Genomic DNA, 27,303 nt, shown 5'->3' with positions numbered 1-27,303 from the left:
CTTCTTTCTTGTCATGACACCAGTCACTACAACTTTCTTTCATTTGCACCTAGATTCTACAGTTAATAGCCCACTCTAAATTCCAAGCAGGAAAAGGACGTTATGGTGGAATTAAGGCTAGATCAATAACATAAGGGTAAAAACCATTACAAGGCTCTTGTAATTATCCCAAAACCACGTTCAGGAAATTTAGAGTTAAGGTTACATTTAAAAGGAAGCCAAACATGTTAAGGTATGGAAATGCACAAGTAAAGCATCCAAACAACCTTCTGCCCTGTAATGACACCCAGCAATAAGGATATGCTTATGATTAAGGCATCGTAGTGTTTGTGGTGCCAGGATAAATGAAGCTGTTTTTAAAAGACATTTGGTTTTCAATTTTTTTTTTCATTTTTCTCCTCTTGGTGTATCTCTTGCTGCGTAGCACCCAGCTGCTGCTATGCTGACCTTATGAGCAAAACTAATTTGGAATTGGGGATTTTACCATGTAAAAGTTAAAATAGTAAGTCAGGGGAATGACAACTTTTCTACCAGTATTTGCAAGTAGATATGCTCTGTGCCCTCCAAAGGGTGAATGCTGTTGCTTTTCCTTTTCTGTGTGTTTTACTGATTTAAAGCTTGTTAGTGCTGCTGGAAAACGGTTTTGAATTACATTAAAGCACTGGGGAGAAGTGAAGCTTTCAGTCACATTATTCTGTGGAGAAGCTCTTTTCCAATCATTTTTGGAGGCAGGCCTGACAGGATTTCAGCTGAGCCCTGTAAAACAGAAAGGTTGACTTTTAGGCTTCTGTTATTTTCTGTGGCAGAATGTCCCCATCCCCAGCACCCCTCACACATTTATGTATCTTTGAGCTGACTGAAAAATAATTATAATATTCACATACATATAATTAGCATATCCTAATAAACAATATCCATATTTAAAGAACTTTGCTTCAGGCTGCCGTTCCCCGTTTCTGAATATCTGCAGAAGGAATGCATTTTAAAAAGGAGTGGGAATGGGTGGAGAGGGTTCATTTTACATTAGAAGAGCAAGATATGGTGGAGACACATCTGTTGGGAAGGAGACAGAAAAACAGAGCTTAAGTGGAACTTAAATGCAGTCTAGGCCTTGTGCTGGCCTTCTGCACACAGGTGAATTTCACCTTAAGGCAGTGGCTGTAGTGCAGTTACTATAAAGACCTGTGTTGCTTGGTGCTGTAGATTAAATTGTAGTGGACCAAACAAAAAGAGTCGATATGATTCCAATAAAATGAGGCGTCTGCAATGGAATTTTTCAAAGATAAGAGCTTGTTTAAACATCACGATCTACTTTCATCTAATCAAACATTTGTTAAACCCATTTTGTGTTTTTAGGTTGGAATCACTGTGCAAATAATGCTTCAATGCCCATTAATGACAGGCACTCCTGGTGCTCACTGTATCTTAGGCTATGTCTACACTAGCACTTTTGTCGGTAAAACTTATGTTCCTCAGGGGTGTGAAAAAAACACACCCCTGGCCACCGTAAGTTACACTGACAGAAGCGCTGGTGTGGACAGTGCGATGTCGGTGGGAGAGCATCTCCCACCAACGTAGCTACAGCTGCTCATTGCGGGTGGCTTAACTATGCCGATGGGAGAGCTTTCCCGTCAGCATAGACTGGCTACATGGGATACCTTATAGCGCATCGATACAGCTGTGCCACTGTAAGGTCTCTAGCGTAGACATAGCCTTAGAGAAGGGCGCATCCCTGAGCAATGTTCTGTCTGATGCTCTTTCTCCAAGTGCACTCAGAGTAAAGGAAGCCCACTTGAAACTGCTCTTGCACAAGAGATTGGTGCAACTTTCCTTAAACACCGAGAGGAAGCCACCTGGTCAGTCTCTGTCTGTTAGTATTCTGGTGAGCTGAAATTCCATGCTGAGCTCATGAGCCGCAACTACTCAGAAGCCACGTTCATCCACAACTCTGTTGGTGCTGATGTCTTCTGATGGGCAGAAAGGAGCACTGCTCCAACAATGAGCCAAGGTACAGGTCGTTGTCCCCAGCACCTGGCGAACGAACACACAACAGTCATCAGACTCCTGACTCATCTGTCGAAGGGCTATAAGCCTAGTTACCTCCAAGTAATCGGTGCACAGTGCTGCCCTGGGTACCACTCTCTTTGCACTAACCCAAGCACCAAGTGCCTCTATAATCAGAGGCCCAGTACCTTCCATGTGGTACTGGCTACTTTATGATACTCACTACATTGGCACTGACTATCTCAGCTCCTAACTGTACACAATGCTGAGTGACTTATCGGTGGGATTGGGACCGGAGTCACCTTTCCTTGAGAGACTGAGGTTGACAGTATCCTCCCAGTGAGTGCCCTAACCACTGGGCTATAGTCATTCCAACATCCTCTCTGGCAGAATGCACATTTAATTATTTCACACACAGCTGAACAGCTTTAAGAGAAGAGACTGAGAGAGAACCACAGCAGAATATTCCAGTCTGGTGGTTAGGGCATTCACCTTAGAGGTGGGAGATCAGTATTAAAATCCTGACTTCTCATTAGGTAGAGGGGGGAACTGAACTGAAAACTCCTACATCGTGGGTGAATGACCTCACCACTGAGCTAGAGGGGGAAATCTGCCTCTTATGGCTATTTTGTGTGGATCTGGTAGGACACTGCCACTGTTCTATCAAGAAACTGCTTAGGCACCTGGGAGGAGAGAATTCCCAGCTCTGGATCCCAAGCAGAAATAATTACTTCCTTCCAGCTGGGACTTAAGTGCCTAGTTCCCTGATGGGGAGGGCGTAAGACACATCCCTTTTGTCAGCATCACCTATGGGCTAACGTAGGCAGCTCCCTGCCTAGTGTTCTAGCTTTTGTGGAGCCCACTCTGAGGTGCTCTACACCAGGTAGTAGGGGGATTGAACTAGGGTTTCCCACATCCCAGGTGAGTGCCCTCACCACTGGGCCAAAGATTATAAGAGTAGCAGTTGCCACTCCTCAGACATTTTGTGTGGATTTAGATGTGCTCTGAGAACACCTACTGGATTGGGCCCTGCAGGCAAAATGGGCAGGGGAATTGCTTACTCTGAGGATCCTGCTGGATCTTAGGTATGAGATAGGTTCCGAGCTGCTGGTCAGGACTGAGGCAACCATGCTCATGCTTAGCTGCTGGAATTTAGGCACCTTGGGGACTTTAACAGCGGAAAATTTAACACTTAGGGACCTTAGGCACTTCCAGGATTAGGTTAGTTGAATGCCAGTAGTGCCTAAATGTTGGATTTAGGTTCTGAAGTGGCAGGTAGGTACCTAAGTCCCTTTGTGAATCTAGCCCCAGGCCAGTGAGAGCTTACCTTCCACAGGAGCGATTCCAAACAAGAGTAGTTCTCATCAACCATTTTCAAGCTTACCTAAAAACATCAGCGAGAACATGTCTCAGACTTCTAGGTCACATGGCCTCCTGCACTTTTCACCCAGCATGCCAGATTTCATCTACACTGCATGCAAAGATGGTTGAAATCAGTGTAACTACCCATTAGACACTAAAAGGACATGATGGTCACAGTCCCTCACAAAGTCCTCTCCTCATTAAACTGGGACAGAACCACTGCAGGTGTGCAACCAAGTACCCTTCTGTATACCTCTATATATCCAGACTTTGGTGATAGACCCCTCCACTCTGGCATGGGGGCTCATTTAGATTACCTTCAAATTCAGGACCCATGATCCCCTCAAGAAGTTCACCTCCATAAAAATGTCTTAGAACTTGAAGTCATCCACCTGGCATGCCAACATTCCTCCACTTTAGGGATCCACAATATAAAAGCCTGACAGACAATACCACAGCTATGCATTATGTCAGCAAGCAAGGGGGGAAGCAAAATTATCCCCATTCTGTCAGGATTAGAAACTATGCGCCTGTGGAACTGATTCATTCCAAACCAATTCACACTGGTGGTTCTGCACCTTCCCAGCCTTCAGAACAACTTGTCAGATCAATTTAGCAGGCAGTTCTCCAACTCAGTCCTACAGAACAGCTTTCACAAATGGGGATTCCCAGAAATAGACTTGTTTGCCGCAGACCAGAACAACAAATATCAGATGTTTTGTTCAAGAGGGGCCTCCAGTCCAGGCTCCTTGACAGATGACTTTCTGATCCCCTGGACACCAGGACTGATGTATGCCTTTCCACTGACTCTCATGATACCAAGGCCACTGAAGCAACATGGAGGACTGATGATTCTGATAGCCCCAGCAAGAGCTAGGCAGTTTGGATACTCAGATCTGATTACCCTTGCAATACAGACCCCCCATCACCCTTTTGGCTGTACCCTATGAAGTCTCACAAAACAACAGTCAGATCCTACACTCAGACCCAGCTTCATTACAGCTGACAGCCTGGATCTTGGCTGAATGATCCAAAAGAAGCTGTTCAGCAGAGGTTCAGAGCATTCTGCTCCAAAGCAGAAAACCTTCAACCAGAGTTACTTACAAAGCTAAATGGAAGAAGTTTTCCAGTTGGGCATCTCTGCACCAGCTTTTTTCTGTGACATCACCAGTTTCAGCAATATTGGACTATTTGCTAGCCCTGAAACATTCTGGGCTTTCCATCAGCTCCATCTAGCATCACCCGCCTATCTAGGAGCCTATAGTGGAAAGATTCCTTAAGGGTCTCATACATATTTTTGCCTTAGTTTGGGAGTCCCTTCCTGCTTGGGACCTCAATATCATATTTTCAGGGTAATGGGACCCCACTTTGAGCCCTTAGCACCCTATTCATTGTACCACCCATCAGTGAAGACTGCCTTTCTGGTAGCCATTACATCAGCTCAAAGGGTAGGTGAGATTCAGGCCTTCATGACAGATCCTCCTTATAATTAGACATGGCAGAATTAAATTTTTATTTTTTTTATAATTTCAATGCATATAATCGATGTTTGTTTTAAGCATTTTTTTAGATTATTATATATTTTAAAATTTTCACAGTTGCAGGAAATTATGGTGGTAGAAGTCAGACATTTAATGACAGACATTGAGATTCAAACAATTAAAGTTTAATAAACTGTTAAAACACAAATGGTCAGTATCACCTATAAAAAGTAAATGAATACAAAATATATAATACACAAGTAAATATCCTTAAATCAGATCAACAAATCATACCTACTTTTACTATTCATTTGCTAGTCCATTTTTAATAAGCCTAATTCAGAAGTCCAAATCACTAGATTTTAACTCTAAGTTCTTATGCAGAATTTTTCTTACCTTGCCTATTTGTAAATTTTGATTGCTATCAATGGAAATATTTTTTCATGGATTTGTGTGTACAGTGAAATTGATGTTTACTGATGTTTATTGATAAAAATCTAACCCTTCCTAGCCCATTTATAACTGTTTCATAAGGACAGAGTCACTCTTTGGCCTCCCCCCCCCCCCCCCCCCCGTAGTTTCTGCCCAAGGTTGTCTCAGTTCCATATCAGTCAATCCATCACTTCCCAATTGTCTTTCCCAAACCTTATTCAACCCCAGGGGAAGCTAAACTTCCAACACTAGGTGCAGTGAGGGCACTTCCTTTTTATGTCAAGACAACAAAATCATATAGGAACATGCTGAGACTATTCAGGGCTTTTGCTGATAGAATTAAAGAACAACTTCTATCTTCCACATGTCTCAGATGACAATGCCATGCAACGATTGGAGAAGTGTATCGGCTGCCACTGGACGTGGTGCGAGAAACGCCAAGAGCTGGGAGTCCTAGTGCCACAGGTGAAGAACACAGAGCACAGAATCATCACTCCAAGAGCTAGAATCATGCTGGAGAGGACACTGAAGGATGCCATCTGCTGCCAGTACGTGGAAAACCTGAAACAGAAGCCAGACTAGAGCAAGGCCTTCGAGATGACGTACAAGTGGGATGCCAGCAATCACTTCCTGCCCAGGGGCAGCTTCACCCAATTTGCTGACTGGAGATTCATCCACAGGCCCCAGCTCAACTGCGTCCCACTGAACAGAGCTGTCTGCCACGGGAATTGGGACAAGCAATGCAGGAAGTGCGGCTATGCCAATGAGATACTACCCCACATCCTGTGTATCTGCAAGCTCCATTCCAGAGCCTAGCAGCTGTGCCACAATGCTACCGAAGATCACCTAGTCAGAGCTATCCTGCCACCCATGGGAAAGGTGGCAGTGAACTCCAAGATCCCCGGAACGAACAGCCAACTGCGACCAGACATCGTCATCACCAGCGAGGAACGGAAGAAGATCATCATGGTGGACGTCACAGTTCCCTTTGAAAACAGGACCCTGGCCTTCCATGATGCCCGATCTTGAAAGCTGGAAAAATATGCCCCTCTGGCTGCCACGCTGAGAGTTAGGGGCAAGAGGTTCAAACTCACGCGCTGATAGTTGGCACCCTGGGCGAATGGGCCCCCAGTAACGAGCAAGTGTTGAGAGAATGTGGAATCGGTCAATGCTACACTCGGCTGATGTGGCAACTCATGGTGTCAGATGCCATCAGGTGGTCAGGCATGGACATCTGTCTAGAACACATCACTGGATATCAGCAATACCAGGAGAGATGCGCTGGAGTGCTGATGAGAAAGGAAATCAGAAAGTAACTGAAATACTTCTCTGATGGATTATATCTACTAAGGGACAACCTATCCTAAATGCTCAATTACTGAGAGACAATCTGTACTCATTCCTATATTTGCTTTCTACAGTAATTTGGGGAGGAGTGGTTCAGTGGTTTGAGCATTGGCCTGCTAAACCCAGGGTTGAGTTCAATCCTTGAGGAGGCCACTTAGGGATCTGGGGCAAAAATTGGTCCTGCTAGTGAAGGCAGGGGGCTGGACTCAATGACCTTTCAAGGTCCCTTCCAGTTCTAGGAGATTGGTATATCTCCAATTATTACCTTTAACTAACTCTCTGTATAACTTTTCAAGAGTGATGTACCTGTGTATTCAGATTCTAATACCTAAACTGTATCATTAAATTTATTCACCTAAATTTGGGTTATTGGAGATTATCTACTATATGTATTTTAGGACTTTTAAACCAGATTTTGTACTTTGGGATAATCTAGGCACTACACCCAGATGTACAGACACTCTTTCCTTAACCTGTGTATTATATAATTTTAACATTTGTTTTTACAGAAAATTTTACATTTGAGCACCTATCTTTTTTGTATTTATCTTCACAACACCACCATGAGATAGGGAAGTGCTCTTATCTCATTTTACAGATGAGGAACTGAGGGAGAGAGAGACTAAATTACTTGCCTAAGACCATGTAGGAAAAGAACTGGTAGATGGAAAAAAACCTCTGAACTTTGATCCCCTGAGCAGTAAGAAGCACCTCCATACTAGATCAGACTCATCTCCTGGTGCTGGTAGTGACTAATGGTAACTGCTGAAGAGGAAGGCAACATCTCCTTGAGAAGGCACCTAGCAGTTGTACCATACTGTTGTTCTTGGCAAGAGAGTCTTCCCTGGCCGCTGCAGGCAATGATTGTATGCCCTGAAGCATGAAATTTGATTACTCACTATTATCTCAGCTTCAATCACTACTGCACAAATATTTCTGGTAGCAAAATTATTTGTGTGTATTTTAAATCTAACCACTGTATTTGAATGGCTGATAACCTCTTCCAGAAGAGAAATTAATATGTTCCCTACAAATTGCATAAAATAGTTTTTGTTTATTTTTTAAATGTTCTAAAGATTAGTGTCCTTTAATTTCATCAAGTGTCTTGTTCTGTAACAGAGTGAAAAGGAGGGCTGGTCAGTTTTCAACAGTCCCTTCATAACTCTGTTTACTTCAGTCATCTCCCCTCTAGCTCTCCTCTTTCCCATACTAAACCTTTTGTCGTCTCTCCCATACATGGATGAAAGACTTTCCGCTAATGCTCTTTGTTATCCTTGCCTAGGTCTCTTCCATTTCTGCTCTAGCTTTCTTAACGTGAGGTGGCTAAAACTAACTTCAGAGAGACTTCCGTTGTTTGATTTGCTGTCACCTTTCTGTATGTACCATTTTTGATAATGCATCCTATGTGTATGTATGTGGGGTTCTGTTTGTTTGTCTTAATCTGCTCTTGTGCACTGACCGTCATCTTCCTTCCTTCAGATGAGCATAAAAATAATTTCTAGTTACAACCCTTCTTATTCCTTGCCTCTTATGAAAGGCGAAATTCTCCCACCCTGCCCTCTTCTGCAGCAGCTACAAAGCTCTGGATGTGGGGTAATACAGAGGCAGAAGGAAAGTGGCAATTTGAGTAAAAGAGCTGCTTTCAGCTGCTCTAAAGTTTCAAGAAAATCGGAGTCTGGTGCTGTATCTAGGGCTCTAGACGGTGGGTAAAGTGTTTGTGAGGCTTTAATTTGTTTTTCTTCCCACGACATCTCTATGCAGAGCAGCAGGAAAAGTACTGCATCTCTTTTCTCTGCACAATGTGCTTGGAGTAGGAGTAGGATGCGGGGGGGGGGGTCCCCCAAGTCATTCGGATGTTAGCAGGGAGCGTAGCTGGGGTCCGGCAGCTGTTCTCATTCAGACTCGCGCAGTGTGGATTAGCTACGCTGCCATGCGTAGTTTGCCTCGGCGCGGGGAGCCGCTTGCAGCGAGCGCTACGCTTCACCGCGGAGCCGAGCCGGGCTTCCCTAGACAGCTCCCGGCCAGAGAGGCTGACACCCGGAGGTTCCCGCGCCTGTCAATAACCGCTCAGCCGGCTGTACTTTCCCATATGTTAATTTCACCCGCCACGTTGTGCAAACCCCCTTCTGGGCGTTGCCGAGGCCGGTGACTGTGCAGAGCCGCCTGCAAACTAACCGCAGAGACAGAGTCTGCACGTGCTTTGAGGGCGGCTGCTGATTTAGTGGGGTGGGGGGAGAGATGCTTTTTTCATCCAGCTGATGCCAGGCATCAAAGCGAGGTTTGGAGAGGAGCGTTTTATTTTTATTTTTTAGTAAAGTGCCTTTTCCTAAAGGGACATGAGTAAAAACACCCCCGAGCAAAGGTGGCCCCGACTCCTCCTCCTAGCGAAACTGAAATGAGCTCGCGGTGTTTGGGTTGTCAGGGAGCCCGTGATGGTTCAAATGTGCACACAGTATGACAGATGACCTATTGAAATAATTTCAGAGCCGTGCTGTGGTTGCTACGACAACCAATGCTCTCTTGGCTTTCATCTGGCCATGTGACAGTGACTTTGACGTCAGCTGGAGGCAGAGTCTGTGGTTTAGTCCACACAGCCAAAGGCTTGTGAGAATCTGGTGGATGCTGGACTTATCTCCCTTGCTGCTGCTGTTTCCCAGGGGCTGCCGAGGCATGGGCTACTAACGCCTTGCATTGCTACCGTGGGAGGCTACCGGTTTGCTTTATGCTCTAATCAGGTATTATATGTGTATATGTTTTTAAGCGTGTTGTGGTTGTTTTCTTTTTGCTGGTTTGTTTTGGCTGCAAGTTTGCCTTGATGAGCAACTACAGACAACTGCAAAGCAGCTTCCAGTTACTAATTGTGTGTGCAGACAGCAAAGCAAAGTTAAATTTGGATTAATGGTCCATGAAGGGAAAATAAAATATAGTAAGTAGTTCTTGCTTGATACTTTAAACCACTACGTAGCAATATAGAGGAACATCAACAAAATATTCCTTCTTGGTGTACACACAAATAATTTTGTTAGGAATTTTGTTGGTTTAGGCATCAGTATAGCTTGGTGTATTGTTGGAACTTTTAAAAATTGCTGTCTTGTTCAGATTAAACTGAGAATCAATTTTCTTTTTTTAATTCCCGATGTGTTTAACAAGCCAACAATAGACATGGATAGGAACATTATGCTACTAGACTCCAAAAGTTTGAGTTCTCTGTTAAATTATCTGTGTTCGTGCATGCTCCCAGCACACACTGCAATCATACAATGTTAAAGCCTTTTATCAGAGGCTTAGGGCATGTGATTGATTGACTGTATTATGTTTATGGAGGAAAGGGTCAACAGCTTCCTGAAAAATAATCTGAAATATGCCAAGATACCAAGATAACTGTAATGTATGCTCCTACCCCTTTTCTGCCCTACACATGCGCGCACAGAGCTTTTCTTTTCTGTTTCTCTTTGTGGGGTAAAGAGTGGTTAGATTAGCTTAAAAAAAAAGAATTACAGCATGAACAATGCAGTACTAATTGAAAAGTAAAATGCTATGTTGGCAAAAAAATTCTTAAGGTTTTTTTTAAAAATTACATTTCTTGAAAGGAAGTTGTCACCAAGAGCAGAAATCATCACTTCTTAAAGTTGTAAATCTTTGGCTACATTAGAGTGTGGGTACATATATATTAATTCTAAGAATAGATCACAGATGAAGCAGTGTGTTTTCTTTCCTGGAAAAAAAATAATATATTTGATAATTCTAGCATGTCTATGTGCCACCATTCCCTGTTCCTGAGCTAACAATAAAACCTTTAAACTTTGATAATCTTTTTTAAACCTGCCCCTCTGCTGAAGCACTCAAGGAGCTGTGCAACAATTTAAAATGCAGTGCAGTAAGAAAGATAACTATATAGAAACAGATACATATCCAAGTATGGTGGCATTAATAATTGTTTTTAAAAGTGAACCAATAGATAGTAAGACTGAAAGCATCTCTGAAAAAGACTAGTCTAGAATAAATGTGCTTAAACAGAACACCAGAAATAAATGCATCTAAAATCTTAAAACAGTTGTACTTGGTATTAAATCTATACTTTGGAGTTTAAATCTTCTGTCAAAAAAATTCTATATTTTTAAACTTCATTTAAAAAAAAATCACCTAATGGTAAAGCATCAGATTTTATGTATGCTCTACTTTTTTATTTAGGCAAATTTAATTAAGATATATAATGTTGCAACTACTCTGAAATACTATATGGTTAATATATTCTTATTAACTTCACGGTCATTTAAAATCTTACATGAAAGTTTGTTCCTCCTTCAAGTGAACAAGACTTTCTAATACCGCTCTTATTCACACTGCATAGTTACTCTGCCTGTTGTATTAGACTGTGAAGCCCGTACACAGGTGAGCCATGTGTAACTGCTCACCATATATCCATATATGAAAAGAGATTACAAAAATCTGGCTCACTGAAATCAAGGAAACGTACTCATTGACAACAAGTAGTGGCAGAATCTAACCCTAAATGTTTAAAGGTACATATGTTCACTCATTTATAGTGACCAGGCCAGAATCTGAAAGCAATTATGTACACCAGTCAATTACTTACTTGCATTGAGTAGGACAACAAATTATTTGTATTCACATTTTCAGGATCTGTCCCATGTATGTAAACCATTATCTACCAAGCTTTGTTTATTGTTTCACTGGTGCCATACAATGAATGCTGACGCACAATCACATTAATTTATAGCATAAATAAAATTTCCCATCGATTACATTGTGCTTAATATCCTTAGAAATGCCTGCTGGGTGAAAAATAATTCATGTAGTGGTTGCCCATGTGCCATTAATTAAAAATAATTTTAAGAGATCCATCAGTTCCATCTTTTAAAGATATGTTTTGCTTTAGCAATAATAACCAAATCTTAATAAAAGGATTAGATTGATCTGTGGAAGGAAGACAAACAGTTCCCCATTTGACCAAAATGGTTCTAGCAATATTATTGCAAAAGGTGTGAAGTACAAGAGTATTGATTAAACTGAGTGAACCAAGTGTTGTCCAACTCTGCAAGGTGATGAGAGCTATTTTTTCTCATCGACTTCAGTGGGATATAAAGACACTCAGTCTCTCTCAGCATTGGGCCCTATATGAATATCAGAAGAATGCCTTGTTTTTTATCTACTATTAAGAATCCAGCAGTGTGGAAGTTGGATGTTTGATAGGCCGACCTTGCGTTCCGAATGCAGAAACTGTGGCAAATGCACACATCCTTGCTTCGTGTGAAATGAGGAAGGTGGCTAGTGATAAAGGTCCCTAATGCTATACACAGCTCCCAGGGACAGCGTATATTAAGTCTGGTTAATCCTGTACGTTATGAAGCATTTTTCTGACTAACACTTGATTTATCTTCTTCTGTGTTTGTGATATTCACAAGATAGTTTAGAATTTGATTTCTCAACCTTTTCCCTAGGATGACTCCATGTTACCACACCAACGGGGGTGGGGGGGGAAATCAGGTTTTCCCTTCCTGTATAGGAGGGTGGTTGAGAACCCACAATTTAGATCACTTCTCCATATTCTCTCCCATGCGATATTTGTGGAGACAGAGACTTTAAAATGTAAACTTACTCATACTTGAAACCCACAAATCTTACTTCAGTGAATTGCTTACCCCCACCTTAGGTGACATTACAGCCTCATCTGGTTGTATGGGGATTGACACGTGTAACTCCCATTAGTCTTAATAAGAGTTACACATGCCAATCCCTTGCACACATCAGGAGACTATCCCTTTGTATAGTCTTGTCTCTTTATCCATAAAGAAGAGTGAACTGATTGGTAATTACTGTAGAATCAGAGTACTTCACCTTAAGGGAGATCTTGGCTAAAAATGGAATATAAAGCTCATTGCAAAACTGGATTCAACTAGTAAAATTAAAAACCATGCTCAAATTGTTGATACATTTGCTCTAGAAATAACTTTGTTTTAGTGTATTGTACCTTGATCTGCGTGAGTTGATGGACAATGACAATCCAAATATTGGCTAAAAAGTTAAAAGCCAATTCTTGCCAATACAATCTAAGCCACCTTTTTAATAAAAGCTTCCTACTTACAATACTCTGAATCTTACATGGATTTGAAAACCTTTCCAGAGTGCCAATTCTGCTGGCATTTTAAGGGCTCAGTGTTTCACTCTGTTTCAGCACCATGAAACCAGTGTAACTGCATTGTAGTCAGTGGAATCGCACCAGAGGAAAACCAGTGGAGCACCAGGCCCTTAAATCACATTTTTTGCAGAAGTTAGTTTCAATCCTGTTAAAAAGTAACTAAATCGTGATAATGTCCCACATTAGCAACAAACAGTTAAAGTGACAACTGAGTAACAGTGGAGATTTAGCCTTTTAATCAACAGTTGCTTTTTTAAACTAAACCCAGATGCCATGCATATGATATTGGGAAGGCAAAGTAAATGAATTACTCTATGATTTGTACCAAGTTCAAGTACAAAAGCCAAACTCCGGAATGTTTTTGGTATTCACATTTCAAAAGGGACCATTTACAACAAGCTGAAATCTGTGCAGACAACCATAGTCAGATAACAGTTAAAAATAGTGTGTTTTGGCTCCACTCTTACTGCTGTTAAATTTATCTTCTTAAATAGCAGGGAGTAAGAGTTGAGGTTTGAGAAACAGTAATTTTGTGATTATTTTACATGGATCGAATTGTTCTGTCATCAAATTTGCATTTCAGTCAGCATTACAGTATGAAAATATAATTAGAAACTGCAGCTCAAATCACTGAGTGCAATGTTTTCCCAAAGGGAGCACAGAAGAGAAGCTGCTCTTGTTAAAACTGTAGCTGATGGTGAAATCCTATATTTGGAAAATATGAACATATAGTTGCAGAGTTCCTTTCATTTCTGTGGTCTCAACTCTCCTTTTGACTTTCTGCTGAACTTCATTTTTCGTGAGATTCACTTCCACAAAAACATTTAATCGTTTAATGCAAAAGTCCCTGTTCTGTAGGATTTCAGCCTGACATTGCTATGAGTTACTGAATATTTTTGAACCACAAAATAACATTGAGATGATGTTAAGAATCTGACTTACACCCAGAAAAGCCAGGAAGCTTGTCGCTTGGACTAAAACGTTGCCTTTAATCTGCCCCAGTGGCAATGCCATAAAATGACCCAATGTCAGGAATCCCCAACAACATCTAGTCTCAGTGGGATGAGTAAAGGATGAAGTTCCAGGCTTTACACAGTAGTTGTTTGCTTCTGGAAGTTTAAGACTTAGTACATATTCACAATGTAATTGCCTGAGTCTTATTGATTTCAATCCCTGAAGTTATTGAAACAACTTCTTGTTGTTGTTAAGATTGCCCTGGTATTAACTGGAAATGAAAACATGCATCTTTGAAATACTAAAGGTCCAAAGTATCTTTAGATCTGGATTCATGTTGATAGATGAACATGAGTTTACTCAGCTCACCCTTTGGAGTGTGCTTCAAGGAACAAATCCTGCCCGCCACTTTAGGTATATGGCAGAACCAGAGCAGTCTCACTCTGTAGAGGGTGGGGTCCAGGAAAAGGGGAACCCATTCAGTGCACAGACACTCTACACACACCACTCACCTGTGCTTCACAGAAACTTCTTGTCCTCCACCAGAGGGAGCTTTAAAAATGGGGCAGGGGTGGGACAGAAGAATAGAAAAGGTTCCTGTGGATCTGTGACAGTGCAGATAATGAGCAAACTTGTTACATGTGCGTATGTTGAGCCCGGTGATTCTATAGCTGCAGAAGTGTCACTAGTGTTCTGAGGAATAGGATTCTGCTCCTGTGACAGCCATGGGACATCTTTCCACCCCGACTGTGTCCAGTCCATGTACTTCTGCTTGGCACAGGGGAGAGAATTTGCATCATAGTTACTGTTTAGAGCAATGCATGTGCCATCATCTGGATCTATTTTGTTATATTTCATAAGTAATCACAGCATACACCATAGCGTATACCGGAAAAGTGTTTTCATTACAGGTAAATGACCCATCCTGCTGTCGAGGTTTCATGGTAGTGGTGCACAGAGGGGATTGGGAATGCATGCAGATTGCACAGCCCCTTTTTTGTCTACTCTGTTAGTCTGGCATAGAAAGGAGCGCTCATTGGGCCTGAATTTATGTGGATTTGGATAGGGGATGCAACAGGAGCAGCTGTCACTATTCCAGCCCATGGAGAAGTTCACTTTAATATGCATGGAATTACAGGGTTGCCAGTTTTAATTGGACGTATTCCTGGAGGTTTAATCATATGCCATCTTTAATTAAAGATTAATCTTTAATTCCTGGAGACTCAGGACAATCCTGGAGGGTTGGCAACCCTAAACCAGATTCAGACTATGGTTAAAAACCTTTGACACAGTCATTAGGCCTACTTGGTATGTGCTTTTAAATGTCCGTAACTGCTGTTTAATTTTTTTTTAAATCACAGCATAGTTACACTGGGTAAAATTTTAGTGGGGCTTGGCCATTTTTGAAACCTGTACCCACTGTGTTTACTAGGGTGTGCTATGGGCCTGCTGAACCCCATGTGGAGAACAAAGGTGTTTGAAAAATACAGGAAGACAAAAGGCTTCTGAAACTAGTAAACATTTGTAACCTTTGCTGTCCTTTAAAAATAGCTAAAAAAAAATTGGTTTGTCGTTTGGAAGATATGTAAAATAGAAACGCTAGCAGTTTTTCTGGGGGTGAAGAAACACGCAAGCAGGTGCTGCTGAAGAATCAAGAATTTGTTCTTAAGGGCTTCAAGGAGGCTCTCATAAAAGAGTGACGTTTGAAAAACCACAAGATTAAGTATCCGTGAGGTTTTGTTAGACAAGCATATAAGATAATTTAAGTGCTAGCACTTGCATTCCAAAGAATTTTAAAGCAGAAACATTTCAAAATAAATCTCAGCTAGATTCTTCTTTCACAGGATTCTCTCAATCACTGAAGGCAGTAGAATGAAGCACTTTTCCTAGTTAATTGAGACCTCATTTGTAGCTCTTCCAAAGTTGCTAAAACATAGTGGTCGTGTCTCACTTGAAGTGTCTAACTTAAATGGCACACTCATAGTCATTGAAACTGTGACACAATCCTGAAAATGTTTCATTCCAAAAGAAATATTCTGCTTGAGTTTATGTTGTATGAATATTCCTGATGGCCAATTCCAAGATGTTGAGGGTGGGTGGGAGGGAGTGAACATGAAGCTGTTTATTTCTACAACTCATTTATGCCTGTTTTCACAGCATTATTCTTTTGTGTAGAATGGTAGCATGATTGAGGAATTCTCTCTAGCTTTGCCATTTTAGTAAGCACTGGTCCAATTAAAGCAATTATAATTCAGCAGAGATATCTGCTGTCTTCTGTATATATCTGTCAAGTTTTCTAATCACAACTGTTTTATGTGTGAGTTTATATATAAACTCACACTGACCCTGCTAATGTATTGAAGGGTTCATTTTCATCCTCGTGGAACTTTCCCATGTGTATATGAGCTGCGGTGCATGAGAGCAGAATACGAAATTATAGCTGGCTTGGGATGAATCTTGAACCTGTCTTTGGTCTACTCATTGCTTGTTTGTCATCATGTAGGTCTGATCTTAAGAGGTGCTGAGAACCTTCAATGCTCACTGCCCTCAGCTAAGTGCTAAGAATGTCACAATATTATGAAAACTTGCTGTTTCATTCTGGTGTGCTGGAGGGCTTTCGTATCTGAAAATCCAGAAATATGTGGCAGAATGAGTAGTGTTTCGTGACACATTATATGTTACATCCTCTCTAATTCTGACGCATTGATAGGGTTGTTCAATTATTTGGATTATCCAGGAATTACCTGAGTAGTGAATTGTTCTGCAGAAAGTCATTGCAGCAGAACAATGTCAAAAGCTGATTATCCACCAGGAGCCCCCAAATCTTTTTCAGAGTCACTGCTTCCTAGTATAGAGTCGTCTGTACTGCAAGTCTGGCCTACGTTGTTTGTTCTCGATGTGTAGATTTATCGTTAGCTGTATTAAAACACATTTGTTTGTATCCAGCTTACCAAATGATTCAGCTAGCTCTGTGTCAGTGACCTGGCCCCTTCATTATTTACCACTCCCCCAATTTTTATGTCATCTACAAACTTTATTAGTGATTTTGTTTTCTGCCAGGTCATTGATAAAAAATGTTCCATAGCGCATGGCCAAGAATTTATCTTGGCAGGATCCCATTAGATACACACCTGCTTGAAGATGATTCCCCTATTTACAGGTACATTTTAAGACCTGTCAGCTAGCCCGTTTTTAATCCATACGTGTGCCGTGTTGATTTTGTACTGTTCTCATTTTTTTAAATCATAATATTGTGTGGTACCAAGTCAAATGCCTTATAGAGGTTTAAATATATTACATCAAGACTATTACCTTTATCAATCAATTTGTAATATCATTATATATATATATATAAATCAGTTTATTTTGACCAGATCTGGTTTCCATAAACCCATGTTGATTGGCATGAATTATATTACACTCTTACAATTCTTTGAGTCCCATGTCAGCTGCTCCATTATTTTGCCCAGGATCAGTGTCAGGTAGATGAGCCTATAATTAACTAGGTTGTCCTGATTTATCCTTTTTAAATATTGACACAGCATTAGCTTTCTTCCAGTGTTCCAAGAGTTATTGAAAATTAGCATTAATAGTCTAGTGAGCAACTCAGCCAGTTTTTAAAAAAATTCTTGGATGCAAGTTACTCAGACCTGCTGATTTTAAAAGTGTCCAACTTTAGGAGCTACTGTTTAACATCCTTCTTAGCTACTATTGGAATGGATAGTGAGCATGATGTGTGCCCCTGATGTCTTGTCCCCGACATGGGGCGAGGGGGAGGATCTCTCCTGGATTACAACTTCTTCTATGCTAAAGGTTTTTTCCCTCCATCCAAACAATGATAAGGAAGGAATGAGGTGTCTCCTATCTGGATTGAGGAAGACTCTCCCTCTCCCGCTACCCCCAGCCTCTAGCAATCGGGAAGGAGCTCCCATAACTCACCCGAGATGGAGGATTCCTCACCTCACAACTCACAGCATTCCTGGCATCTCTTCATGCCCCATTCCCTGACAATGTTGTTCATTATATTGTAATGCTTGGGACAGTTCCAATGTATGCAGCCCCAACTGGGGTTGGGGGTGGAGTGGGTCAGATTCAGGATGAGAAACTGCAGCACCTCAATACATAAGTTCTTCCTCCACCAGCATCCCTAGAGCTACTCCACAACATGGTACTTTCTTTCTTTTTGCTTTGCTGGGGCCTTTCCTCTCTGGCAGGATGGCCTGCTGTGTTGGCTGCGAAGGTATCCCCAAAGGTCATCTGTACTTTCCTTTGGTAAAAATTCCCATGTATATTAGAATTCTGAGGAAGTTGCTACTTCTCAAAAATTTACCAGTGTTGTGTGTGTATTAAAAAGAAAAAGCTTGCAAAATGCTTGGGAATACTGGTGGTAAATGCAGGTGAGAGTTAAAGGAACTGCAGTGAACCTGGTACACGTGTGGTCTAGGGGGCTAGGAGATTTTATTGAATTTATTAATAAAAGTTCAGGATGCCAGGCAGTTATGTGAATTCTGCGGTTTTTGCTGGACTAAGTGCCATCTGTACACAGAAAAGAAAACGTTCCTTTGCAGTCCAGTCTAGTCCAATGACTGTGAGTTGGCGTGTAGTGGTGTTGTCCACCTCTCAACATGCCCACTTAATGTATGTGAATATTTGCACAAACCATGTTAATTAAAAAACAAAGTTATTTTTAAAGGAAGGTGATAGAAAAGTTACTGGTGTGTGTGGCTGTTTGCTCAGCCCTTCATTAAATGTTGGAGTCTTTGTGGAGAACTCTGCTTTACGTTATTCTAAAGATCTCAATGAAAGGCAAATTTTAGTGTGTAATTAATTGTCACATTACAGCTTCTAACATGCCAGGTACATAAGGTAAAATGCACATTGTTCTTGGTACACTTTTCAGCACAATGCTGCATTCTGATTTTAGTAGAAACTTTGCAAATTTGAGCAGTGTGTTCGTTGCACAGTCGCTGGAGAGGAGGAGCAGCAGCAAAATGGTAAAAAGATTTATTGTTAACATTGTAAAGGGTTATAGCATTTTCCAGACTGGCATTTATTCCTTTTGTTCACTTAGTTCTCCTGTGCTTTTACAGTATTTTCCCATTACTCGTTTCTTGCCCGAAATAACGTTTTTAACAGAAGGGATTGCTTGAACTTGAAGAGGGGAACACGTAGCCAAATTGGACAGCTGCATGTCTGGTGTGTCAGTGTGAGGGTAAATTCTGCACTGTCATTTTAGTTTTAATTGGAGATGATAAAACAACTGGCCATTCTCAGTATTTTGGGTAATATAATAACTTTCATATCCCCAGAATAAACTTGATAGTTCTCATTCACTGAGTCTACAGTTGGGTTTCCATGGCTATATTGATATTTTGCATGCACAGCTACAATTGCTCCAGCTCCATAAAATGATGTAATATATAGATGTAAGTAACTTTCTAAAAAATGGAACCATTAACATGTGTGAATGGTTTCTAGCTACAAAAAAGATGTGATTACTGTACATAGTGCAAGGCTGCGGTGCGGGATCATGTAGATCTCCTGTAGGGCACCTTTGTGTTTGCAGTTGACTAGAACCATTGCTTCTTGATGGCATGCAACAATTAGGGACAGAAAGGGTTTTCTGTGTGGAGAAAAGATGACAAAGAAACATAACCATGGAGCCAGGCAGGTAGCCCTTGCTGAGTTAATCTTACTGAAACAGATCTTTAGTTCTCACTGTATCTCCTTTTTATACCTCTTAAAACTGACCCAAGAGGGCAGCTGGGATTTCCCATTATAAAGGAAAATGGTGAGATGGCATAGAGCCAGGATATGCCACCGATCCATTAGCCCCTAGAGTGGGTGGGTGTGTCATGGACAGGAGGAGACACAGCCATATTACACTGTGCAGTCCTTGCTAGCTAGCTAGCTATACTGGAGGGAGGGCAAGGAAATCCAGAGATGATCCAAAGATGAAAAAACTAATACCATAGTGATGGCTTCCCATCCCCATGTATAAAGGATCTCCCTTTGTTACTGCCTTGCTGTCATGGAAGTGTTGATTCCCTGATCACTTAGGGTATGTCTACGCAACAGTCAAAAGGGTTCCTGCAGCATGAGCTAGCTTTGATCCAGCTAGCTCAAATAACAATAGCAATCAAGCCACAGGCTAGCCACTCCAGTGCATACTCAGGACCCTTGTATAGGCCATGTTGCAGCCACTTCACTGCTATTGTTCTTCAAGTTAGCCTGATCAAAGCTCAGGTGTGTTTACGGTACCACAGTCACACCTCTGCAACATAGATGTACCCTTGGATTAAAAACAACAACAGATTCCTGCTGAACGTGATGCTTTGGTAGATCAGATAGGCCAACTCATCACCATCACTCGCTTGCTCCTTTTCCCCCCACCCCCACCCTCATATGCCACTGTGGAATCACCCATACTACTGGCAAACAAAGCCCAGGTTTGGGCTCATATTCACTGCAGCCGGCAAAAAGAGGTATAACTGACACCCCTGTGTAACAGCATTGCCCCCTGCCCTGGAGGGGAGGATTCACTGAGTGGAAGGATAGGGAGTGGTACCCCTAGCCTACTCTCTCTCAGTGCTTCTGTCAGAGAGATTCTTGATGAAGGCTCTGGTGAGGACCTCTGCCAGTTAGAGGCCGATGTGATGTGTTGAATCTGCACATCCCTTAGCCATGCCTCTTTTCTGCCCAGCACCAGCCGGGGTTGGGTTGTACAGGCCCCATGGCATTCCCTCCTCCCTGAAGAAAAGAAATTGTGGCCATTCCCCCCGCCCCCTGCCAACTTCAACTCTTTTCATGCATTTTGCTGCTGGGTTTTTTTGCCAGCTGGCTAAAGGGGAGAAGGGAATTTAGCCCTAGGATTTTTTCAGTCCTGATTACTGGTAACTTCAGAGCACTACAAAACACCACCACCGGTACCACCACTATTCACAACAGGAACAGAATGTGAGCCTTCTCTAAAATCACACCAGCTAAAATGACTTTAGGCATCAAAAGTACAGTTAATAATAGGACACCATATCCACCCTGATACAGAGTTAAAATAGTGGAGGATAAAGCTTCCTCACCAAAGTCATGATCCTCTATATCTTGGGTTTGATAATATGGGCCTCTTCTTGTTTGTCCACTTGAAAGACTACCTGACTGCTCCTAAGACGATTCTCCCCAGACTCGAGGGCCTTTCTTCCAGCAAAATGGGAAACCTCAGCGAAACTAAAAGTCTTTCTGAAACTCAGCAGTCAGGCGGGTCCAGTCCCTTCCGGTGGCTACCACACAGCAAATCTGCCACTTCCTCCTACTTGAGTAGCTAAGCCAAGCCTGGAAGAGAGGCAGTTCAAGTCACCAAAATATAGTGATGAACCTTTTAAAATGTGGATTAAGTGAACGATGTGATGAATATAACATGATTAGGAAAAATAGCAACAAACCCCGGAATGACTAGACACAGATATTTCAGGATAGTTATTCTGTAAATGAGTTGGCTCTCATTATTGTTTGTAATTTGTATTATCATAGCATCTAGGAGCCTTAAGCTAGTCATAGACCAGGACCTCCTTGTGGTGGGCACTGTACAAAGACAGAGCAAAAAGATGAAAGCTTACACTTGAAGTATAAAACAAGAGACATCAGATGGATAAAGACAGATGAGGGAATTCAAGAAAACAATGAGACAATATTGGTCAGCATGATTGACAGTGGTCTCGGCAGGTATATTTGTAGAAGGATAGTATCATGTTTGCATTGACCTAAGCTTGTGCAGAATAGGTTTATCCACTTTGATGATAATTTGATATACAGGTTTCACTTTTTTAGGGTTTTCTTGTTTATCAGGTATCCATTTTAATAGTTTATAAATATCTGAAAATGTGCAGACAGGTGTAAAAAACTTTCATTTTATTTTGTTTTTTTGGAATCTCTCTAGAATGAGTGTGTAGCTTTTGTCCATATTAATCCTCTCAATTATAGATTGACATGACACCATTTTTTTTCCCCAAAAGAATTGTTAAGACAGTGAAAGGACCCACTTTTGACATCTTCCTGCTGTGGGTCAACAGGATCTGTACTGTATCACATGAAAAATTGGCTTAATGTCTTAGGGCTTGGCTACACTTACAAGTTGCAGCGCTGGTGGAGGCTTTCCAGTGCTGCAATTACACCCCGTCCACACTTGCAGGGCACAACCAGCACTGCAACTCTCTGGTTGCAGCGCTGGCTGAAAACCCATCCCGGTTGGGGTATAAGGAGTGCAGCGCTGGTGATCCAGTGCTGCTCAGCAGGTGTGGACACTCACCAGCGCTTTAATTGTCCTCCAGGGAATAAGGAGTTATCCCAGAATTCCTGTTCAGCCACTCTGCTCATCAGTTTGCACTCTACTGCTCTTGCCTCAGGTGACCCGCCCTTTAAATGCCCCGGGAATTTTAAAAATCTCCTTCCTGTTTGCTGCAGCCAGGTGTGGAGTGCAATCAGTTAATCTTTACAGGTGACCATGCCTCCACGCGGCAAACGAGCCCCAGCATGGAGCACTGGCGAATTGCAGGACCTCATTAGTGTTTGGGGGGAGGAAGCTGTGCAGTCCCAGCTGCGCTCCAGCCGTAGGAATTACGATATCTTTGAGCAGGTATCAAGGTCCATGCTGGATAGGGGCCATGATCGGGACGCACTACAATGCAGGGTGAAAGTTAAAGAGCTGCGGAGTGCCTATTACAAAGCCCGCGAGGGGAATCGCCGATCCGGAGCTGCCCCCACGACCTGCCGTTTTTACAGGGAGATGGACGCGATACTTGGGGGGTGACCCCACTGCCAATCCCAGGACAACGATGGACACTTCTGAGCAGGCTGGGGGACAGGAGGAGGAGGAGGAGGAGGCGGCGGCGGCGGCGGGGGGGGAGGAAAACGCGAGTGAAGACACCCCAGAATGGGCATGCAGCCAGGAGCTCTTCTCAAGCCAGGAGGAAAGTACCCAATCGCAGCAGTCAGCAGTTGCAGAAGGACAAGCAGAGGAGCGGGTTACCGGTAAGCGGCTTTTATTTTCTGGGTGGAAATGTTTCTGGAGAGGAAGGGGGTTTAGGGCTGCATGCATGCCAGCCTAGATGTGGAATAGCCCATTGATGTGGTCTGTCACGTCGCGGTAATCGGCTGCAGTGATCTCAGCAAAAGTTTCAGCCAGAGTGTGGGCAATATGCCTGCGCAGGTTTATAGGGAGAGCCACTGTGTTCCTTGTCCCAGTCACGCTGACGCGTCCGCGCCACTGTGCCGCGAGGGGTGGGGGGACCATTGCTGAACACAGACAACCCGCATAGGGTCCAGGGCGGAATCCACATTGCTGTAGAAGAGCCTCCCGCTGTTCCCTAGTGACTCGCAGCAGGGAGATATCTTCCAGGATTAACTCCTGTGAAAAATGTTGGGAGACTCTTTAGTGAAGATAGTGATAGAGATAGGGAGATAGTGAAGATCACCCCTGCAGCTGCATCTTCACTCAACCCCTCTATCACTCCAGATTACCCGAAGCAACCTGCACCCCTCTATCACTCAAGCCCCACTTCTCCCTCTATAAGCACCCCTCACTCACCATTTCGTGGCTTCTGTTGTGTTATGTGTGTGGTAAAAGAATGCTAAAGTGAGGACTAAGAACTCCCTCAGTGTATCAATTAATGTCTGGAGATAGTGAATACAATGCTGCCCTGTTAAATGTTGTCATTTCTGGCTTTCTACAGTGACCTTGACTGCTGGACTGAGCAGATGTACCACAGCACAGAGACTGCACAATTTGAGGAAAAATCCCCGAAAGAGCAAGGAGGACATGTTGAAAACTGTTCTTCATCACTCTGCTAGAGAGAGTAAAACCTTGCAGGAGTGGAGAGAAAAGGAAAGCATGATCCGCCAGAGACATTGGCGTAGAAACGCTGTGGCAAAGAGGAAAAGCACAAACCAGCTGCTAGAGATCCTGTCGCGCCAAGCGGACTCTCTCCAGGCTATCGTAGCCATGCAGGCAGAGCAGTCCCGTGCTGCCCCACAGCCCCCCCCCCGTCCCAAAGCTTTTTGCCTTGTGCCCCAATGTCAGCTCAAACCCCCTTTCCCCAGCATCCAGGTTCTTACCACCACCAGCTGCCTCCAACACCTGTACGTTCACCAACCAGCCCTGATACCTACCACCCTTACCCTCTGCACTCAACCCCCATCACCATGCAGTATATGCACCCTGAAGTGCAGGATTCATTAAACAGCACTCCAGACAGGACATATGCAAACTTGTGACTGTACAGTTCACCAACCCACACCCCTGCCCTCTTGTGTTCATGAAATGTTGTGTGTCTGTCTGTCTGTCAAGGAAGTTTTTTTTTTTTTTCAATAAAACAATTCTTGGCTTTGAAAACAGTCTTTATTATAGCAGATAGTGAAAGATACCTTAGCCCAGTAAAGAAAGAGGCACTGCAAATCATTTTAGGGATAATAGAATAACAGTGTAAGCAGTGCAATTCACTCCCATGCAAGGCAGCAAACATTACTGTTGGCTTTCAGCCTCAAATTGTTCCCTCAAGGCATCCCTAATCCTTGAAGCCCTGTGCTGGGCCTCTCTATTAGCCCTGCTCTCTGGCTGTGCATATTCAGCCTCCAGGACTTGAACCTCGGTGGTCCATGCCTGACTGAATGTTTCACCCTTCCCTTCACAAATATTATGGAGGGTACAGCAAGCGCATATAACCGCGGGGATGCTGCTTTCCCCCAAGTCTAGCCTCCCATACAAGGAACGCCAGCGTGCTTTTAAACGGCCAAAAGCACACTCCACAGTCATTCGGCACCGGCTCAGCCTGTAGTTGAACCGGTCCTTGCTCCTGTCAAGCTTCCCTGTATACGGTTTCATGAGCCAAGGCAGTAACGGGTAAGCGGGGTCTCCAAGGATCACAATGGGCATTTCGACGTCCCCTACTGTGATCTTCCTGTCTGGGAAAAAGTCCCTGCCTGCATCTTCCTGAACAGGCCACTGTTCGAAAGATGCGTGCATCATGCACCTTTCCAGGCCAGCCTGTGTAAATGTCAATGAAACGCCCGGTGATCCACAAGCGCCTGGAGAACCATAGAGAAATACCCCTTACGATTAACGTGCTCTGATGCCAGGTGGGGGCAGAATAGGAATATGCGTCCCATCTATCGCCTCCACAGTTAGGGAAACCCATTTGTGCAAAGCCATCCACAATGTCCTGCACGCTCCCCAGAGTCACGGTCTTTCTTAGCAGGATGCGATTAATTGCCTTGCAAACTTGCATCAAAACGATTCCAACGGTCGACTTTCCCACTCCAAACTGGTTCCCGACCGACCGGTAGCTGTCTGGAGTTGCCAGCTTCCAGATTGCAATAGCCACCCGCTTTTCCACCGTCAGGGCAGCTCTCAATCTTGTGTCCTTGCGCCGCAGAGTGGGGGCGAGCTCAGCACACAGTCCCATGAAAGTGGCTTTTCTCATACGAAAGTTCTGCAGCCACTGCTCGTCATCCCAGACTTTCAGACGATGCTTGTTTCCCGAGCCCAAAAGCGGCGTTCAACGATGCTGAGCATTTCCGTGAATGCCACAAGCACTTTAGTGTCACACGCGGCAGGAGAATCGATATCGATATCATCGTCAGACTCCTCACTGTCACTTTGGAGCTGAAGGAATAGCTCGACTGCCAAACGTGTTGTGCTGGTGACACTCATCAGCACAGTCCTCAGCAGCTCGGGCTCCATTTGCCACAGAAATCACGATTCACACAGAGAGTAAAACAGAAAGACACTCACAATGGCGCCAAACGTTGCCGGAAAGAGTGAATGCTGGGATGTGAAGCGATGCACCACGGGGCGTTGGCACACAGGAAGCGGAATGACCCGCACACTTCCTTCCCCTTCCCACAATACTCAGCGCCAAAATGGGACGAGGTGCTCTGTGGGATAGCTGCCCACAGTGCACCTCTCAATACAGCGCTGGAAAGTGCTGCAAGTGTGGCCACACTGCAGCACTGGTAGCTGTCAGTGTGGCCACACTCCAGCGCTGGCCCTACACAGCTGCATGACCAGCGCTGTAACTCCCAGCGCTGCAACTTTCAAGTGTAGCCATACCCTTAGACAACAGCTTGACACAGTGCAGCACATGATAATGGCTGTGTCTTTGCAATGCTTTGCAGTGTTTGTATTTCAGCCCAGGGAGGGATGCCATGAGATAATGTCAAGATGCTCTCTTATGGCATTGACTGAGGAAAAAGAAAAGAGTTCTGGCTGCAATTTACACTCATTGCTCCTGGTTTATTAAACTCAACCCTTATGTTTTCAGAATAGGGATGTAACTTGAATGTAGTTCTAAGGAGAGTCTTGTGTGGGGAGCACTTACCTATTGCTGTTCCTTGCAGAACTCTTTTTAAGACTGCTTGATTCCATTATTATATTCCATGTTTGACATAGAACTGAGATGGTCCATTTTCTCCTTCCCTCAAATTTCCCAGTAAAATCAACCCTCCTCCAATGATGTGCCCCTCCTCCCCTAAAGGTGTGGCAGCCTCCTTTACAAAGGGCATGTCACTAATCCTACAAGTCACAAAACCTGCCTGGTTTTAGGCTTTGTTGAAGACTAGAAATTTGGATTAGAGTCATTTAAAGGTTTGTTAAGGTGCATGAAGAGGGCGCATTCAGGAGAGGTATTGTGGGTTGGTGGCTAGGATGCTAGACTAGGTGTCTTCAGGTTTGGGTTCTGGTCCAAGCTCTTCCCCTGACTTGCTTTTTGACCTTAGGCTAGTGAATTAACCTTTATAGCCTTTACAGTGAAGTGAAGATGACTTTTATCAAGTGCTTTCAGTTTTGTTGCATGGAAAGCCCTGTATCAGTGCTGTTTGGTTTTATTCCTGGTCTTACATCAAAGTCTTGTGAAAGTCAGGGATTTTGGTTGAGCTACAGTTTGAGAGTCTTTGGGTTTGTTGAAACTAAAACCAGGGGCATGAACCCATGAAAATGGAAAGGTTCAAAACCTCCACCTGAAAACAGAAACTGCAGTGTTCTGCATTCCTCTGACTAATTTAGGGGACTTCTTGGAAGTAAGACTGTCATTTTTCCACAGTGATTAAATATTGTCTTTCACACCACACAAACTGCTCTCTGTGGTGAAGGGTTGATGTGTCTGAGTGAAATCCAAGGAAACTGGACAATGTGTAATAGTTGTTTTTTATTAAATAAACAACTGAACACAAGCTTTTCCTCCACAAAGTAGCAAAAGAAGGCAGTATCAGGTAAGTGCTTTGAAATCTAAACATTTTTTCTGAAGATTTACATTCCCATTAACAGTACAGCCTCTGGCCCTAATCTACTGTAGTTCTTTGGAGTAGCTCCATGGGAACAAGGGAAATTCTGGAAACAAAATGTGCTCCTGTACTGCACAATAAGACAGCTGATAAATTTGGTAATAAACACTATTCAAACTGGCCTAATATTTCATCAGTGTTTGTACTGATTGTTCTTTAGCCTTTGCATTTTGCTAAGATTGTTCTATTAAGCTGTCAATGTTCTCCAAATTGCCATTGCTCAACTGCACATAA

The 27,303-nt window shown here is 43.1% G+C and overlaps 1 protein-coding gene across 2 annotated transcripts in view; it reads left to right on the top strand.

The window, feature by feature from the left end:
* Positions 1 to 27,303, top strand: part of NCALD (neurocalcin delta) — a 148,032-nt gene that overhangs the window by 59,212 nt on the left and 61,517 nt on the right. Inside the window, exon 1 of one of the 2 annotated variants that reach the window (XM_039526191.1) lies at positions 9,166 to 9,361. The exons of the other annotated variant lie outside the window; for it this stretch is intronic. The gene's annotated coding sequence lies outside the window, so the exon portion shown is untranslated. Of the gene's footprint in view, positions 1 to 9,165; positions 9,362 to 27,303 lie in introns of those variants that run through there. 2 annotated transcript variants of the gene reach the window in all.

Source organism: Mauremys reevesii, linkage group 2 (assembly GCF_016161935.1).
Source record: "Mauremys reevesii isolate NIE-2019 linkage group 2, ASM1616193v1, whole genome shotgun sequence".
NCBI lineage: Eukaryota > Metazoa > Chordata > Testudines > Geoemydidae > Mauremys > Mauremys reevesii.
This window is presented reverse-complemented; position numbering and strand designations above follow the sequence as displayed.